Source organism: Rattus norvegicus, chromosome 1, assembly GCF_021556685.1.
Source record: "Rattus norvegicus strain SHRSP/BbbUtx chromosome 1, alternate assembly SHRSP_T2T, whole genome shotgun sequence".
NCBI classification, from domain to species: domain Eukaryota; kingdom Metazoa; phylum Chordata; class Mammalia; order Rodentia; family Muridae; genus Rattus; species Rattus norvegicus.
The window spans coordinates 204,071,633-204,090,398 of NC_141534.1; the positions used below are offsets into that span (position 1 = coordinate 204,071,633).

Here is an 18,766-nt window from a genome sequence, read left to right on the forward strand (position 1 = left end):
CCACTTGTATTTGTCTATGCATGTGGTTCACTCCAGTCTTCTGCAGAATTTCACATGGACTGACTTTAGACACTTTATACTTGACTTCAAGAGAGCTTGATGAACCAGGACATGAAGGTCAATATTTGAAAATGGCCAAACTGCATCACTGTCCTTTTTCTCTTCAGCAATCTTTCATTTCAAAATAAGAAGGCTATTCAATACTACATGGCCATTCTTTTTCTTCTGTCTGTATAGTTCTTCCTCACGCTGAAACTATATGAATAAAATTCTCTAATTTTCTGCTCCGATTACTTTTTTACATTGAAATTTTCACCTTCAACTCTTTTATTCACTTTTATATAACATGTACGGTGGCTTGTCATGCATTAGTTGAGGTTCCCAATTAAAGTTCTTGACAAATCATTTACTGATTCTAACCAAGCTTCTGTTGAATGGTATAACCCGTGGCATTCCTGCTGACCTCAGTGCCACATGTGTTATGTACTAACTTCATATGTGCACCAGAAACTACTCATAGTCTCCTTCGCTGCCTACTCTAAGTCAGCCACCCTTTTCTCAACCTATCCAGCTATGCAGTGCATACAGCTTACAAGAAAGCGTCTGCTCAACTACATTTATTTTTACCTTAAGAATTTTCTCTTGCTGCTTACCAGGATGCCATGTTTATAAAGTTTAGTATTGGAAAAGTGAAAAACAAACAAACACATAAAACTGTTGGGATTTTTTTAGTTTTACATGTAATGTAGAGTATCAAAGTATTTATTCATCTCCTAGGCAGATTTGTGTTTTCTTTGAAGTCTGACAAGAGTTGAGTGTTAGTTTTCTTCCAATGGATGGTGATAGATCTGTTCGATGCTGTAATTTGACTTATTGTTGATTGTTTTTGAGAACTGATACAATTCTAAATGAGATTCTTGTCTCATAGGGAAAAAGAAACACACATGCCCACTCCTATCTTCTTGAGGCTCTGAGACCTTCTCAAGCAGCAGCACCAACCTGGGAGCAAGTGTTCAAACACCCGAACCTTTGGGAAAATCTCAAACCAATCCACAACATCCTTGGAAAGACATTTTAATCTCTGGAATTCGTGGCCAATGGAAGATTCAAATATGCATAAAGTTAACTTTTTCCAATTATCCAAAAAGAAAGGGGGAGATGATCATTTCATTATAAACGGGCAAAAGCATCTGTTGAAACTCAACAGCGATCGCTCATGAGCGAAACAGAGCTCCTGAGCTATGAAGAGCAGGGATGTGCTCCTTTAGATAAAGCACATCCATAAAGCACGTCTACCACCCGACCCTATGACGAAACTGCCAGTGCTTTCCCTCTGAGACCGCTGTAAAGTGATGTACTTGTTCTTAATACTCCCAGTGAACAGAGCAGTACAAAGTTAAGAAATAGAAGCCACAAAATCATAAAAGGTGTAAATGATTTGACGTTGCTGACCTGGAAGTACTCTAGGATCCCATAAGGGGCACAAAACCTGCTGGAACTGGTAAGGAGCTGTGCAAGAGCCCAAACAAGATGGACAGAACCTGCAGATGCTGCTCTGAACCGCATACAAAGAACACCTCCATTGCAATAATCAGACCCATTCACAGTAGTATTGAAAAAAAAACCCAAAATATTAAGGAATAACTTTAATAAAAACCTATAATCCAAGCTAGACCTCTATGTGGAAAACTTAAAGGCCAGTTTCTAAAAGAAATTTTTAATCAGCTAAATACATGGAGAAATACAGTTTGTGGGCTTTAAATACAGTGTCGCAAAGCCCACCTCCCCCAACCCAAAGTCAATCTATATATTCAACATGATCCAAACTGAAATGCCTGCAAATATTTCTGAAACATTAACAAGATACTGCTAACATTTATATCATAATCAAAATAATCTAGGGTGGCTGAAATAATCTTGAAACTGGGCAGGGAGAATTCTCTCTCCCTGGTATCAAGCTGTCGGCTGCAGCTAGTGAGCTGGTGTGGCTTTGATGTACAGGCTGATAAACAGATCAAAGACGTGCAGCTAGAAGCCCAGGAATAGCCTTACATATGTATGGTCAAGCGACTTTTGATAAAAGCCCAAAGAAATTCAGTAAGGAAGTCTCATTTTTTTCATCTAGCAGTGTTGGGGCAGCCAGGAAAGTATCAGAAAAAGTCAACTTTAACCCACCACTTCCTGTGCCAAAAAAAAAATGTATCTGAGGTGGCTTACAGGTCTAAACATAAAAGCTTAGACTATGAACTGTTGGGAAGAAAAGGAAAAAAAATGTCTTCTTTTCACAAGCATGCATCAGGGAAGAATTTAGAGGAGAGTATGAAAAGGGTCTATGCAAAACACTCATCAAAAGCTAGGGGCGCGACATTCGGAAATGGCAGGAAACTCAAGATATGCTCCAGGCTAGCAAGGGCTACATGGCAAGAGCATCTGTTTTTTAATCCATAAATTGAACATCAACAAATTGGTATCTGCAACTGTAACACCAGCCAACTCAACTAAGAAAATGACAAAGCAAGCCATAGTCTGGGGAAAGTATTTGCGACGGTCATGAAGATTCGTCAAAATCTTGTCTCCACCATCCACTGTTGAAATTCACTAAGAAAAAAGACAGCCCACTTTAAAAACACAGACAAAACATATTACATGCCTCACAAAAGAAGAGGTTGTAAAAACAGGCAAGAGACAAATGAGAAGGTGTTACATCCCGTGAGTCACCATAGCTCTGAAAATCAAACCCATGGTCCAGAGCATCCAAATTTGGAAAGACTGACTTTACTAAATGTTGGTGAAGACGGGAGATAGCAGACAGAGACAGGCTTGAATATAGGAGCCAAAGGTGATGAGATTTTGATCAAAACAATCTTTTTACCCCTCCAAAGACTTAAATGAGGCTCTCACAACTGCTTAGAGGAGCACTCTATTGGTGAGTTACAGTTCCACACCAGTGTGACAGTAACCATTTAGGGAAGCCAGCAGAGTCTTCTAAAGTTAATGGTGACTGGAAGCTTCACTCTTCATAATTTACTGAAAAACAATAAAAACAGAACCACAGGAAAAATGTACATAAATTTTGAAATAGCTTTTTATTCCTATCTCCAAGCTAGACATGGCAGCAATGTCCAGTAGCCAAATAATCCATGCCAATACAATATGTCCTTATAATGGAATAAAAACCAACATGTACACACACACACACACACACACACACACACACACACACACACACACACATCTAAATAAATACACATTTGCAACATAGCCGCACACATATTCACACAGTCACACACAGGCATGCAGGTATGCATATAGACACATATATGCAGATATATACGCACATGTACACATAGCATACACTAATATCTGCATCCATATACACAGACACGCATGATGCACTATTATCTATGTATTGGTTGCTCAACCTCAGGCCATCATCATCTTTAATGTCAACCATCCCTACTGGCTACACCAACACTGTATACAGGTACCTCTTTTTAAGACATGTATTCTATTCAGCCTTCCTCATCAGAGCAAGGATATGTCTGTGAACACCCCCCAGCCTCTGAGCACTGCAGAAATTACAATGAGCACCTGTGAATAGAGTGGATGTGTTTGTGTCCTTGAGTTAGAAAACTCTCCACACAGAGGCTTAGGAGCTATTCGTGTAGAGGCTAAAGGATAGTCTTGAGTTCGGGGAACTCTCAATGGCTTGGAGCTTCTTTTTTTTGGGCTAGGATGGGGGTAGGAACTCTCATTGGCTTCTCTTTGGGGTTAGGATGGCTGTCCAGGGGAACCTGTCTCTCCTTCTAGACCCTGGGATTACAAGTATTTGCTACCATGACCTTTTCTCCCAGTGAGACCTTGAGGAACCTTCTAGAGCTTGTAGCACAAGCACTTTACCAACTAGGTTATATTCTTAGCCCAATATTTATAAATCACTCCTATCAGCTTGGAAACTTACCAAGGTCAAGATATGTTTTAAAATCTGCAAGACAAAGGCTAAAGAAACACTGCCAAGGTTCTAGCTTACCAAGTGCTTCACACTTGGTTGCTAGGGGAGCTGACCGTCCCACCCCTTCACCCAGGTGCCTCAGGAAGACCCCCCCTGAGTGGCTGAACTTGGCCCATCTGTCCATTATAGAGCTCCAGCCTTGGTGCCTGGTCCAAGAGCAAAAGTCAGCAGTGGCCTTTCAGGGAACTGGTTCTCTTTGCTAGATGGTGGCAGAGAGACAGAATCATTTTTAGCACTGTATGGGGAGGGTAGTATGGTCTGAGCGAGCAAAGAGCCAAAGCAGCATATGCTGAAGGAAAGGAAATCTGAGAATCTGGACATCTGACTGTATCCAGCAACTACCACCAACATAGCAAATTCTACGGTTAGTCAGACTCAGCCTCTTCTGATTCAGAAGTCCGAGTCCGTTTCCTTGTAGCCCAAAGACTCCTGATTTGAACCTCTCCAGGAAAGCTTCAGAATTGTATCTACTTTTTATTTGGAAGCACTTGGCATACAGGAAAGGGAGAACTAGAGCATTGAGATTTCCATCCAGCCCTTACACAGTGGACATTTTGAAAACACGTAAAGATATGGGGAACCTGCATCCATGCTGAGATGCTTCCCTTTTAAGACAAATCAAGCCAAACAAAAGGGCCACTAAGTGCTGCCTTGTGGCAGAAAGAGGAGACCTTCAGCAAATTAATGGGCTGCACTCTTAGGTGTGTTGTCTCTGCTCAAGCTAAGACTTATTTTCTAACCTGAGAGTGGATGGGGCTCAGTACAGAAGAGTCTGCGATGACTACAGCAACCTTTCACTGTGGGCATTTACAGACTCAAGAGCCCAATAGGTCCAAGGTCCCTTGAACATTATACACAGCACAAAAAGTGGACACAAGCCCCCAGGTCCACCTATCTCTAGGACCTTCCAGAGCTGCCTTGCACGTATCAGTGTATCAGTGTTGGGTGAGGGGATAAATGTCGTTCCCTCCCAGAAAGGTATGATGGCTTTTGCACACCTACTTCTCCCTGGTATTTCTGTGACTTTCTCCAGAAGACCTTCAAGTTAATGAGGAGAGAAAGGGAGCAGCAGCACATTGTCCCAAGTCAGTAAGAAGGTCCTGGGGCCCACTGGCTTCCCCCAGGGGCTGCATCTAGACTCTAAGTTTCCCAGGAACATCACCCTATACTCTGTCCCAACTCTGGCTTAGAACTGCCCTTCTGTCGTCCCCTGCTGAGCCTAAGTGCGGATGTTTTAAACTTCCACAAAGCAAAGTGCACACATGCTGCGAGTTTGGAGAGCTTCCCCTGTGCCCCGATATCCGATTGCCTCAGAGCAAATGAACCCCAGACCCATCCAGCTCAAGTCAATTTCCTCTCCCGGCCTTCTGATCCAGAAAACCAAACCAGACAGCCGGCCAGGTTGCCTTCACACTACAAATTAAAATAGGGAACATTGGATGGAAATGTCTCAGTTGTTTGTAGAGCTTGGAGAGGCCCCCACTGCAGAGCGTCCCCAGGGGTGCCAGGACTGAAATGTGAAGAACGAGTGGGTGGCCAAGGTTCCAGCATCCTCCCTGGTGTGTGCTTTTGTACTTTTTTCCTGACATAATGCAGGATTACCACTCAGGCATGAACTGCTTCTTGAGACCCCCCCCCCCCAGGCTGAGGTGCAACCAGGCTACTCCCTGCTGTGCTTGAAACTGAACTTTTGGGGAAGATGGTCATCACCAGGTGCATCATGTCAGCCATCAAGGGGACTTGCCCTGTGTCTCAACTCTCAAAATAGCGAGGTGAGTCACATATGCAGGACAGCATTACTGAGAGCCACGGAACCCGTTAGAGAGAGTAGAACTGAGTAAGAATAATGCTTCTACGTTGAAGAGCCCAAGTTCAATGTGGTCAAATCGACAGAGTGTTCACAATTACTCCTGGGAAGTTATTTCAGAATATTTCTGAGTCTTTCCCACAAAATAGTTAAAGCCTACATTTCCTTTCTTTCTAGACAAAACATATTTTTTCAAAGTCTAATGAACTTGAAAACTCAGAAATGTCCAACCTCTTGACATTGTGACCTGATATTTTATCCACAAATGTTTGGGAGTGTATTTATAGAAGTTCTATAGTGATGCAAATCATGACCACATGTGGGACACCCCTAGTGGAGGGACAACAGGTCCATGCTACCAGAAATTAGAAACTTTCAGGGGTAGGGAGGAAGTTTTCAAGTGCCAAAATTCTGATATTCTGACAAAAAAAAATATGAAGGCTAAACATTCGGTTTCTCTCACACAGCTCAAGTGCTACCCAACAAGTTGTGTGGGGCTCTTGCTGTGTGCAGTAGAACCTGTCATGGGACTGTGTGTGTGACCAAAGCTCTGTATCTTCTGCCAGCATTCTCTCTAACATGGGCACCCAGGGAGGAAGTTCCAGGGCCCAAAATGAGCTCTGTCTTGGAGTCTGGAGGATTACCAGAGTGGACACACATTGAAACAAAGGTGTCTGCCAAGATTCCACAGCAAAGACCGTCTAGGGACCTCTCTACCTTCCACAAGCCACCCTGTTCCACCTGTTCTACTGCCTCTCTGGTAATTCCCATGGGAGAAACAGTGAGTGTCGCAACATCACTTAGCATGCACAAAGCCTGGGGTTCCATTCCCAGGATGGCATAAACTGTGTGCTACATCATCTTTGTGATCTCGGTGCTTACAAAGTAGATGCAGGAGCATCAGATGGTCTTTAGCTACAGTGAACTCCAGAGTTGAATGTCCGACCAGGGTAAATAATATCCTGTTTTCCCACAAAAGAAGAGGGAAGGAAGAAGGCTGCCAAGATGGCTCGGCAGTTAAGAGCATCTGCTGCTTTTACAGAAAACCCAGGTTTGGTTACCAGAATCTACATGGCGGTCATCAATTTCAGTTCAAGGACTCTGACATCTTCTTCTGACTTCCTCAGGCACCATGCAAGCACATGGTACATATTATGCTTGTAGACAAAACACTAATATATATATGTATATACATATTAGTGTTTTATGTACATATTAGTGTTTTATGTATATATATTCTAAACATATATGATGTAAAATCTAAAAATAAAATTGGAGGAAATAAAGCAATTGGCAAAGAGAAAAAGGGCCCCAATATAGTCTCATGTTCCTCTAACCATATCTTGCCTATTTTCCCAATCATTTTTTTTTACTAATTCTAATCCTGCTGGTAATATAATTCTTCTTCTTTGCATTTTAGATATATTTTATTTAAATTTAGTGCAGATAATCTAAAAATCTCCAGCTGATACAGAAAAACATGTAGATAAAACTCATAAAAGCCACTGTGGGAACCAGTGAAAATTTTCCATCCTGTGGAGCAGCAGAACATAACAGATACTAGCTAGGCATCGGACTGGACTCCCCCTTCCCAGGACTTAGGTCCCAGCTAGACACTGACTGCCTCAGTCTTTCCAAACAGTAAGCCCAGGGCATGAAGCTATTATCCCATAGGTGGCCGTGTCACTCAAAAGAGCCAAGTCACTCTGTCTTGTGGGGGCAATAAACTTCCCACCCTTGGGGGTTCATAGACTCTATGTGTCACACATGCTACAACATGGGCCAGACTCTCCTGGCACCTGCTGAATGAATGAAGACATTGTGAGCACCTGAGGAGCCCCAGAAGCCCTAGAGACAAGAAGTTAGGCCTAGCAAGGTTTAAAGAACTTTGGTAACCATGCCTGAGAGAGAGGCATGGTTGTGTCCCTGGAAGGGTACAGTGATATATCCTTTCTATTGTCAGCTTCCCGTTAGGAAACGGGGCAGCATGAAGGTGGACGTGGGCTGACACAAGAGCCCATTCCAATGACACTGGGCTCTCCTGTTCCCATGGCATTGGACCCTGAAGAAGAGGGGATTTCTTTTAAGTAGCCTTCTAGTTCTGACATTAACTCAGGCAACCTCAAAGGAAACACCCGGTAGAGCCACATACCTCCCCATTCAAACCCATGCCCTTCCAATAGTTCCTGCTTCCCACTGTTATTTCTGCATAGCATGCTGATTCTCATCCTGGAGAGGAGAGGCAGAAAGATCTAGGCTGCAGAGGTAGCACAGGCTACCGTCCTTGTCTCTGTTCCTGAGAGAAAATTATTCTTAAGCTACTGGGAGGAGAACTCAATGGCTAGCCAATGACCACACCCAAGCCCCTGTTTCTACATCTGTCTCCTAGAGAGCTGAGGCTAGAAAGATATTGGCCATCTAGATTATGCACAAGTGTCTTATCTGTGGAGTAAAATTTCTAATGAAAACAACAATTACTTAGATCCGGACTCTTCCTCAGTTATGAGTTGAGAAGACCACTTTGACTTAGACCAGGATCCTAGGAGCTTCTGTTTAGAGGCTGGTCCCTGGAGTCAAGTACAAAGAAGCCTGGGACACATTCATTCATGGCTAGTCACTCAGCCTTTATAACATCTTTTCAGTCACACCGAACCCTGTTCATTCTTGGGTTACGAAGCATGAAGACCTTGGTTCCCTAGTTTTGTGTGCCCAGGCTTCCAAGCACATGGTCCTGTGGAGTCTCTTAGCTACTTCTCTGCTGTTGTGACCAAAGGTGCTTATGAGTAGAGTTTATTTTGCCTCATGGCTTCAGAGGAGTAAGTGTCCATCAGGGCACAGAAGTATGGCAAGCAGGCAGTAGGCATGACTGAGCAGGATCCTGAGAGGTCACATTTTAAGCACAAACATAAAGCAGCAACAGCAAACAGGAAGTGGGAAGAGCATATAAACTCTCAAACCCCGACTTCAGTGATAGACTTCCTCTAACCAGGTTCTATTTCCTAAATATCCCCAACAGCACAACCAACTGGGAGGCCAAGTATTCCCAAGTAGGGGATATTTCTCATTCAAACTATTTCTCAGGGCAATCATTCACATGGTGCTGTTAAATCCACAACTCAGTAATCTGGCTTCCAGAGGACTGTGGCAGTAAGCAGATCCCCGAGCCCCTTTAGAATGCTGCTCCTCTCCCTGTCCTTTACATTCATTGTTTATCTACCTGTTCTTCCTGTGATTATCCTCATGGCCTTAGGAAGTAGGAGAGACCCTGTGAATGGGTCAGGTGTTTATTTTCTTTTTCTCCTCTCATAGCTGTTTCTTTTGGAAGGCACTGGAATTGCAGTTATTAATTTCTCTTTATGGGATTTCCAGCTGCTGGTCACGTGTCAAACCAGATACGAATGGGAAGAAGTGATGGCTGGAGGGCAGGGCTTTCCACCAGTGAAAGGCAGGTTTCAAGCTCCCAAGCCCCGTTACCCACCTCCCTTGGGTCTATGTCCTTTCCTCAGGAGGCTCCTTGTGCTCACTGAGTGAGGAGGGTGATGGGCTGAAAAGTGGGAAAAGGGCCAGGGAAGGTGAATTCATGGGGTCAGCTCTGTGTGTGGATATGTTGGGGAGAGGAAGGCATTGGCAGACAAGGGATATAGCACCTGGCATCTGTCCTCTTGGCCAGCATAGCCTAGCTTAAAGGTACAAGATGAGCCAGCATAGTGTGGGAGACTCACAACCCAGGAAGGGAAGGTGACCTACTGTGGAACAACTGAGAGCTGTCTTTTTGAAGACCCCAAAAGTCACCTTTCTTAGCTAGCCTGAGCAAACCTCCTGACAAAAATCAAAGTACAGAGTTGGTCAACTAGTGGGGATAAGAACCAACTGCCCACTTCCCCTCATCCCAAAAAAGGAAAATAAAAACGTTTAAATTCTTTTAGAAATATCCACAAAAGCCAAAGTGAAGTCTAGTTACCTCTGAGGGTCAGGATTGGGTGAGGAATTTAGAAACTTGGGGAAGATCACAGTTGATTTGAGATGTGAAGCATAATGAACGTGCCCAGGGGACCTCTGAAGGCATGAGCTGTGTGTGTGTCTCTAGGGAAGAAGGGATAACGAACCCCCTGCCCCCAAACATCTGGAGTGTTGGGACCTAGACCAGAAGACCTTTATACTGTGGTCCATGAAACACTTGCACACCAGTGCAGGCACCAAGGATACTAGAAATAACTGAGGTGGCAAGCAACTGCTACTGAGATCCTGGGGAAAGGACTCTTACAGAGGGGCACTGGATATGGAAATGGTCACCCATTGTGGTAGGCATGTCCTCCCTCCAGACAGAATGCTGGGCTCATTGCCTCGTGCTGTAAAATTTATCACAGTTACTTGCTTATTGCAAAGGCAGTGCAGGGCATTTACCACTTGTCTGCAGTGTGATATTAAAAGGCTCCCCAGTTCAATATACCATCATGGACAGTGGAAAAATTGTGACAAGCAAACCCCTTACCACTGGGATAAGCCTTCTTTTCCCGGGGGATAGCAGATCTCCTGTCCCCAGAAGCCTGGACTACAAAGGTTCTCTGGGGACTGTACCTTCTATGAGCACTAACAGAGAGTACAGACTTAGAGAGACTGGAGCCTCAGTTGGGATGTCACTTTTCTGTGCTGGCCAGGTACATATAAGTCTCAGGGCCCTCCATTGGTGTCATAGCATTCTCTGCTTAAACAGTGCTTCAACACTTTGTATGCCAAGGGAAAGCCCAGCCAGAGGTCAGGGGCTGGCGGTCATGATGCAAGTCCACAGTCAGCAAAGCAAAAGTCCGGTTGCAGGCAGGACAAGCTTCGGCCACACGTCTATATGGAGAGTATCATAATATATTCTGAAATGGCAATTCTCCTAAGTAAATCGCACATCAACTCACTTAAACCTAATCATAAATGGTACAAATTGGGCCCATGTGCAAACAGAAACCTGAGCTGAGGCTAGAGTTAAAGCAGCCATTGTTTCTTGCCTGACCTGGGCTCGGGAAAGCCTTGCGTGTCCGATTACATCTGTTAAAACGATTCGAATGCCAGCTCTGTATTTTAATTATAAATATATAAAAATTTTTAATAAGAAGGCATTCTGGGCTTGCTAAGCTTTTAAAATGCTCATTGGGGGTGGAGCGGGCAGAAGAGAATTCCATGTGCCCCTGATCCCGTGCCAGCATATAATGATTGAATGTTTTCCTGTAATAAATGGGGAAAATCTGGCTTGTATGAATGGCTCCAAATCACTTGGCATTAAAAAAGGAATTCGTTACCTGGCTTCCAGCATGCTGGAACCCGGAAGGAATGGCGATCACCCAGGGAAGGGACAAGAAGGAAGCTTGTGATCTGCCCTGCGCACCCCACCCCCTGGAAATTTTATGCAGGGGGTCCCTCTCACCTCCCTTCCCTATGCCACCTCTTCTCTGGGCTTCTGAAGCAGAGGTTGTGTGGGCCAATGGAGAAGGGGGCTGTTACAAACCAGAGCCAGCTAGCTCTTAGCCACCTCCTTTGTACCTCTCCAAACCTCAGGCCTGCTTAATTATGATTAATTGCCACATGGATAATCAGATACAGTTTCAGAAGGTTGGAAATGACATTCCAAGGACACCAGGGAAGACACAAGGTATGCCTTTGTTCGCAGGAAGAAAAAGGCAGGTCCCTTCCTCAGCCCTGTAACCTTTTCTTATTTTAACAATTCCAAACAGAATTAATACCATCAGTATATTATTCCCAACTCCGGGGAATTGAGCTTCAACGGCACAATTTCTGCAGCTGTCAGGGTTTTCAGAACTCCTGTCAATAACGCGATGTTGGGGTGCCCTTCTGCTTGAATGAAAGCCGGCTCGAGTTTCTGCTTTATGTCTGTGCTTGCTGGGTGGTGGGGCACAGTGAGAAAGAACCGGAAAGAAAAATAATAACAGCAGTTAAAAAGCTCCACTCTCAACCCAAACTGGATCAGATGTAATAGACTCGTTCTCTTCTCCCAATTTCCTCTGCTTGTTTTAGAAAACACTGAAAAGTGCAGGAGATTGTGTCTTGCCAGCTCTCCCCTCCATTTAAAATCCCTTTGGCTAAGTCAAGGATCACAGTATGTCATTTCCAGTCTAACAGAAGTGCCGGGCCTCGCTCAGCTCCTATTACCAGGAGGCAAATCCCTCGGTTCCAGGCGCCAGTGTTGCGGGCTTTGGCTCTTAGCCCAACATTGTTCCCTTCATTACATTCCAGAGGGCCTCTCAGCCAGTTAATGTTTGCACTGGGAGGTCCAAATATCCAGCAATCAGCACTGAACTTTTCTCTTTCTGTTGAGAATTGCAGTTTTCAAATGCGATCACTGGCTTTGGAGAAAAACTCGCAGGTGAACACAAGAGCCCTAATTTACATTTTATTCACAAACAATAACATTTGCAGCCGTTTCTCCATGTGTGCTCATAAAGGAGTTTTAGAAGACTCCTGGCTTTTTAAGACTTTATGGTGGCTGGAATTGGTTTACCAATTTAAGGGCAGTCATTCCATTTATTTACTTTTTGAAAAATCCTAAACAGCATAAGAGTATTTTATTTTAGGATGCTAGAAGCCATGGCACATTCAACGTTGTTACTGCGTGTGCTCACGTGGGAAAAAACAGTCAGAACTGGATAAACTAATTTGAACCGGCTTCAAGCACACAGCGTTTAATTAGATCCCCATCTCAGAGAGGATTTTAAAGGTTGCGGTTTTCAGAGCACGGGGACTTGTACTTGGCATCTCGGCCCCAGCCCTGACACACTTTTGCCAAGTGGCCACACTGACCAGACTTGACTAGAAAGAACAGTTGGAGCTTGCAGAGCATCCTTGTGTCTTGCAGGAGATGGAGTATGGTTATGGGTTGGAGGACTGCAAGCTGACTCTGTAGTCCTCTACCCATTCTGGATCCTTGACATCCGGAATCTTTCACAAAGCCCTGCTTTGAAGAAGGTGTTACAGACAAGATGGCATTAATCCTGTAAGTCAGAGCGTTTCCTAAAGTTGCTGCCTGGGAAGTCATAGGCTGAAAAGACTAGAGGGTTTCCAGAGGTGGGTGGACACTGCTGCCCTCTGCAGGCCCCGGGGCCACGCTGGAGGACATACACTTCTAGAGAGTTCTCTATGGTGGTTCTGTGCGAAATCTACTGAGTGGGACAAGGGTCAGAAAAAGCCTCCTTTTCTACCTCCTTCCTCCACCACCTAATTCCTCCCTTGTACCTCATTTTTTTCCAGGCTACTATTTTCTTGGGTTCAAGGGCAACTAGGGCCAAACTACTCTCACTTATCATAACCACCAAATAAAAAGAACCCCGAGGAAGGGCCCCGGCCCCACTTTGGTTTCATCCCCATCTTCTGAAAAGCCACACTTGATTTCTTTTTATTGATAATTTTGTCCATGTTTGTAATGACTTGTCATCTTTTCTGATCTGTTCCTTGGTCTCATCTCCCCTCCTCTCTTCCTGTCACTCAGCCCTTCTCCTTAGCAACAAACCACATCCCTACCTTTTTGACTTTTATGTGTGCGACCCACTGAGCTGAAATATGGTTGCCTATATGAGTACCAGTGGAGCACAGGCAACTAGCAGAGCCTACAGCACCGAACCAAATGACACCCCACTCCAAAGCTATTGCTAATTGTCATTAGTTCCCTAAGGAAAAGTGGAATCTTGAGAACTCTTCTCCCTTCCATGATGAAAGGCTGAGGGCTGCCTTTGGTGAAGGACTTGTTCAGATGACAAAGGTTGCAGGGTGCTTGTGAACACAATTGTATGTTGTCTCCAAAAGATATTGTTTGCAGCAACCTCTCTGGTATATATGCTCTTTACTTTCATGTTTCATAAGCCATACCTTAGACTCTAAGGCTTAGAGAGGGACCACATTGAGTTCTGATGTTTCTTTCACAGTTGACTGTGTTGGTACATTGGAGAGAAGCAAGAGTTCCCCTCTTTCCAGCCTCCATCCTTCCCCACTCTGCTTCTCCACTGCTGCAAAATCACTACATGTATTGGAGGCTCTCGTAGCCACAGCCCAGCACATGGCACCAAAGACTCCGCTCATTCTCTCAATATCTGCTAAGAGGAGCAGGCGAGCAGACTCATAGGAAAGAAAGGGACAGGAGTGACCCCTGAGCCCAGATACAAAGAGTGATGACCTAGAAGGCTGGGCAGTGGGGTTCAGATACCATCCCAGCTGCAAAGAGAAACAATAGCCAGTGAGGAAGGCCTTTGAGCTGCCCAAAGAGGCTGCAATTAGGGATCAGAGGAAGGAAGTTGAGGTGTCCTGTTCTGAAAACGGGATTCACAGCTTCCAGCTTCTTCACTAGCAAAATGGGCTCTGTTCCTAAGGACAAGGGTCTTGGGATGAGGTCTCACTTAATCATCTTTCTTCTTTCACGGTTCTTGCTGTGATTCCCAGAGAGGGGTCAGGACCATTGCATGTCTGCCTTTGGTGAGATAAGGGACTTTCAGAGAGCCTCCTAGTTCCTTGGCAGGGAAACACAGTAAGGTCAGAGGATCTTAACTCTGAAGCAGCTATTCAACCCTTGAGCTTGTCAAAGCATAAATCCTTAGAGTACTGCTTGTTCAGCTCACTCCAACATGTAATTTGGTAAAAGGATTTGAAAGTCCAAGTAGATGTTGACCATTCACTCATTTCTTCTAATTTGTTGTTGACTAAATCAATCAATCAATTAATCAAACAACGACATCTTCCTTTTATATTACTCTCTGTTTATTCCTTCTGAGGGTCATTGAAATAAATATCATTCTCCTGTCTCCTCTTCCTGTTATTCTGTGATCCTTGCTGAGTCCCACTCTGCCAGAAGCTGGTATGAAAAGGCTCCTTTCTTACCAGTGGAAGCCACACTGGATCCTGCCTCAGCTCACCTCACTTCACTGACTGGTTGAGGTTCCACTTACCCTCTGTGATGATCAATTAGTCTTCACTGTCAACTTGACTGGATTTGGAGTCACCTAGGAGACTTCTTCTGGGGTAGAGGTGTCTTTGAGGCTGTGATCAGAGAGGTTTAACTGAAGAGCTAAGACTCACCTTGAGTCTGAGTGGCACCATCTCTTGTACTGGGGGTCTAGATAGACAAGAGAAAGGAACAAAAATGAAAGAGAAGGGAAGGGCAGTAAAAGGAAAAGAAGGAATGAAAAGAAATCTTCCTTGCCTACAGCATGTAGGGGCAGCAATTGCTTCTTGAACAAAGCTAAGCCATGTAAGACAAAGGTGACTAGAGCAGAATAATAAGATGTAGAACAAAGTAGCCATGGAAGGTATAACAGGCCCTAGACAGAAGGAAAGCAAACGCCATTTAAGGCATTCTATATGTGAACTAAGAACCTCTTATTCCATCCAGTGACAAGGTACAATACTTGGAGGATTTAGCCAACCACAATCAGAATCCCCAGAGAGCTAAGGGACCTCTTTGCTTTATCCAGAAAGTAGGGTGTCTTCCAGAAAGTACTGAATGGAGAATAAAAGTGACAGGAGACTTCTTAGAGTTTGGGGTACAGCTATGCATGCCCTCTGCTGGGTTTCACTTCTTCTTTGCTTGTGCATATATTAATTTTTCAATTAAAATTATAAAGATTAATCTGCAGTATTTATGACCAGTGATAGAAACCATTTAGGAAATTATCTCCAAAATGCATACAAAATGAAGGTAGTAGTAACGATAACTCATGGGAAATGTAAGGAAGCCCAGAGCAGGAGGCTGCAGCAAGTGCGGAAGAGACAGAGCAGTGTGGGAGCTGCCACAGCAGCCATTTCTCTTTCTGCCCTCTGCTCTGTCTTTAAAGAGAACATCCCAAGGGAGCGGGCAGAGAGAGTGTGAATGGCGCAGAGCAGCCGCCCTCGACAGCGGAGGCAGGAGATTTGTTCTCAGGTTGAGAGAACTCAGATGTGTGTTTGCACCGAGCTGTTGCAGGTGACCGGCACAGTCAAATGAGGGAGGTGCAGGTGTTCACCAGGTGTAGATTGAGATGCTCAGGGACGACAAACAAGACCAGGACCCAGAATCACCTATTGACCCTGAAGTTTGCCTGACTGTCTGTCTGTCTGCCTGCCTGCCTGCCTGCCTGCCTGCCTGCCTGCCTGTCTGTCTGTCACTTTGAGTTCTGACATGGGACCATGGGATGATTCCCCTATTTCTTTCCCATGTGCATAGTGATTTTACCCCCCCCCCAAACCCCCTGATTTACTATTGCTCTGCTCTTGCTGATTTACACTGTTTTGGCTAGTACATACATTAATTTTTCAATTAAAGTTGGAAAGAGAAATCAGCAATAATTATGGCTGGTGATACAAACCATTTAGGAAATTATGTCCAAGTGTTACTGGAGGTATGTCCCCAACCCTTTGTAACTGGATTGCAATGCTCTTTAAGAGAGAGATCAATGTGAGGAGGAAGCTAGAAGAGGAATCAAATGCTTAACAGGTAAAGAAAGGGAGAGGATGAGAAATGGAACGATGAATAAGACATCCATGGCCCCCGTAGTCTACATAAAAGATAACACAGAAGTCAACAGTGAGGGTCTAAAGGGCATCTGAGCTGAGTCCCCTCATCCCATATGCCAAATGCTGAAGGTCTAACCACAGGTATTTTGGTGAAGCTGCATCTGGAAAAGTTCTTCCCAAAAGGTGGTAAAGTTTTCCAACGTGGCTGGTGTCAGCCTAAGAAGAAATGAATCCAGAGGCAGGGTTGGTGAAAACATTTATCCAAACACTTGTTAAGGCAGTGACAGTGGATTTCATTTGCTAAAAGCTGGGAAGGTGCAGGGTTATGACTTGCCTTTGATTTCAAAAGGATACATGGGGGCAATTTATAACCAAAGAATAGGGTGTGAATCAGTGAACAGAAGTCCACAGGAGGAAGTGTCAAGGATGACTGAGGGGTTCCAGACAGACTGACATTTCAAAATTAAGCAGGTCAAGGGGACAAGATAACTCGAGTTCATGGACAGCAAAAGCGGGAGATCTTTGCTACCTGACTTGGCAGATTCCTAATCAAACTGAACTTCAGAAGGACAGAAGGGAATCCTGATCAGATTGGGCCCAGAGGAGCCTGGCTTGCTATGGGAGCAGGACAGGGCCTTTGTAGGCACAGATGGGGCAGATGATGAAGATGTGAGCTACAGAAAAGATGTCTGTCTACCAGCTGAGGAGAGAAAAGAGGCCAATGCCAAGTACCAGACTTGCAATGCACACCTGATTAGAGGGCTTGACAATTCTTAAGGTCTATCTATGTTCTGGAGATTCGTTGAAGTTCATTGTATTGAAAGGTGACCTTTCCATGTGTGGTGGCCTCTCACCGGTTGTGCTGGCCCTCATTTTTTTAAGCACAACAATTCATAGAGGGGAAGGAAAACAAAACAAAAAACCAATTAAAAACAATTTCACCTTGAGATGAGGCTCCTGTCTGCTTGCATCCGTGCATATGAAGAGGTACTTTGTTTAGATGAACTATTCTCTAGCTCCCTTGAGAGATCTCCTGTTTGTTTTCTGTCTTTCTTCACACTTTCAGAACTTCTGAAGACACACACACACACACACACACACACACACACATACAAACACACACAAACACACACACAGATGCACATAGGCACACACATGTAAGACGCACGTGCACATACATATGCAAGTGCACACACATTCACACACATGTAGGACATACATGTACACACACAAATGCACACAGATGTAGGATGCACATACACACACAATTTCCTATGAATCCACACACAAAAAAGAGAAAACCAAAAGCTGGCAGGTGCTGACTTTTCTACTTAACTGCACAGATTTGATGGTATTTCTCTGTATTTTTCTCCTAAGACTCACACCTGACCTCACTTGCTCTCCAAATTCTCTCCATTGTGGCCAAATGCCACGGATCATGTGAGGCGGTTTGAGCTATGAAAACACGATGTAAATGAGTGCCTCTGCCCTTTGATCTCAACCCTTCTCTGCCTTCTGCAGCAATCTCCTTTGCCTAAATGAAAAGCCCTTGATTAGCCAGCTCTTCTGACTTCTGACAAAGAGAAAGCCCTCACCTCACTTCGCTCAAGGAAGCCAGTTGTACATGGTGAATAAATTTGCATACAAAGTCTCAGTATTTCAAGTAACAGTTCAAGAACCAATGAACAAACACCAGCTGCAAATGCCCAGCTCTGCACCCACCGCCTAGCTGGGCAGACAGAGGACAGAGGTTGGCTGAGTCAGGAATAGGAATGCCTATGTCGAATTAAGTGTAAAAGCCCAGGTGTGGGTAGCATGAGGAAGGAAACAGGTGGATCCCCAGAACTTACCAGCCAGTCATTCTAGCCAAAATGGTGAGCTGCAAGCCAAGGAGAGAGTCTGCCTGAAAAAATAAGGTAGAGAAACAAATAGAAGAGGATGTCCTAACATCATCCTCTGCTCCCCACCCATCTCCACACATGTGAATATGTACACACACACACACACACACACACACACACACACACACAGAGAGAGAGAGAGAGAGAGAGAGAGAGGGGGAGAAGGAGTGGGAGAGAGAGAGAGAGAGAGAGAGAGAGAGAGAGAGAGAAAGGGGGAGGAGAGTGAGGAGGAGGAGGAGGAGGAGGAGGAAGAGGAGGAGGAGGAGGAGGAGGAGAGGGAAGACAGAGACAGAGACAGACAGACAGAAGATAGAGGAAAGACCCTGCTGTGATTAAAATGTTTAGTGATTTCAACATCCAATTTATTTAATGGAAAACCCAGGATTTTGCAATAACAATCATACTCTGAGCCATGCTCTCTGTCTGGCATTGAAGTCCACTATGTGTGGTTGTGCAGTTCAGCCAAATGAAAGATCTAGCATTTTCCAGATCCACCTAGCTAGGCACAGCCATTATTTCAAGCTCAAAGGTGACTCACTTTTGAGATATTTCTAACAGATCTCTGAT

At 44.5% G+C, this 18,766-nt stretch overlaps 1 long non-coding RNA gene across 2 annotated transcripts; it reads right to left on the reverse strand.

The window, feature by feature from the left end:
* Positions 1-1,058: 1,058 nt before the first annotated feature.
* On the reverse strand, positions 1,059-18,533 carry LOC120099949 (uncharacterized). 2 transcript variants are annotated; one of them, XR_015647582.1, is made up of 4 exons: positions 18,149-18,533; positions 14,756-14,922; positions 11,549-11,705; positions 1,059-3,027 (listed from the first exon to the last, which is right to left on the reverse strand). It is a non-coding gene; the product is annotated as an uncharacterized LOC120099949 (long non-coding RNA). The 2 variants fall into 2 exon arrangements; XR_015647583.1 differs by lacking the exon at positions 11,549-11,705.
* Between the last annotated feature and the right edge of the window lie 233 nt (positions 18,534-18,766).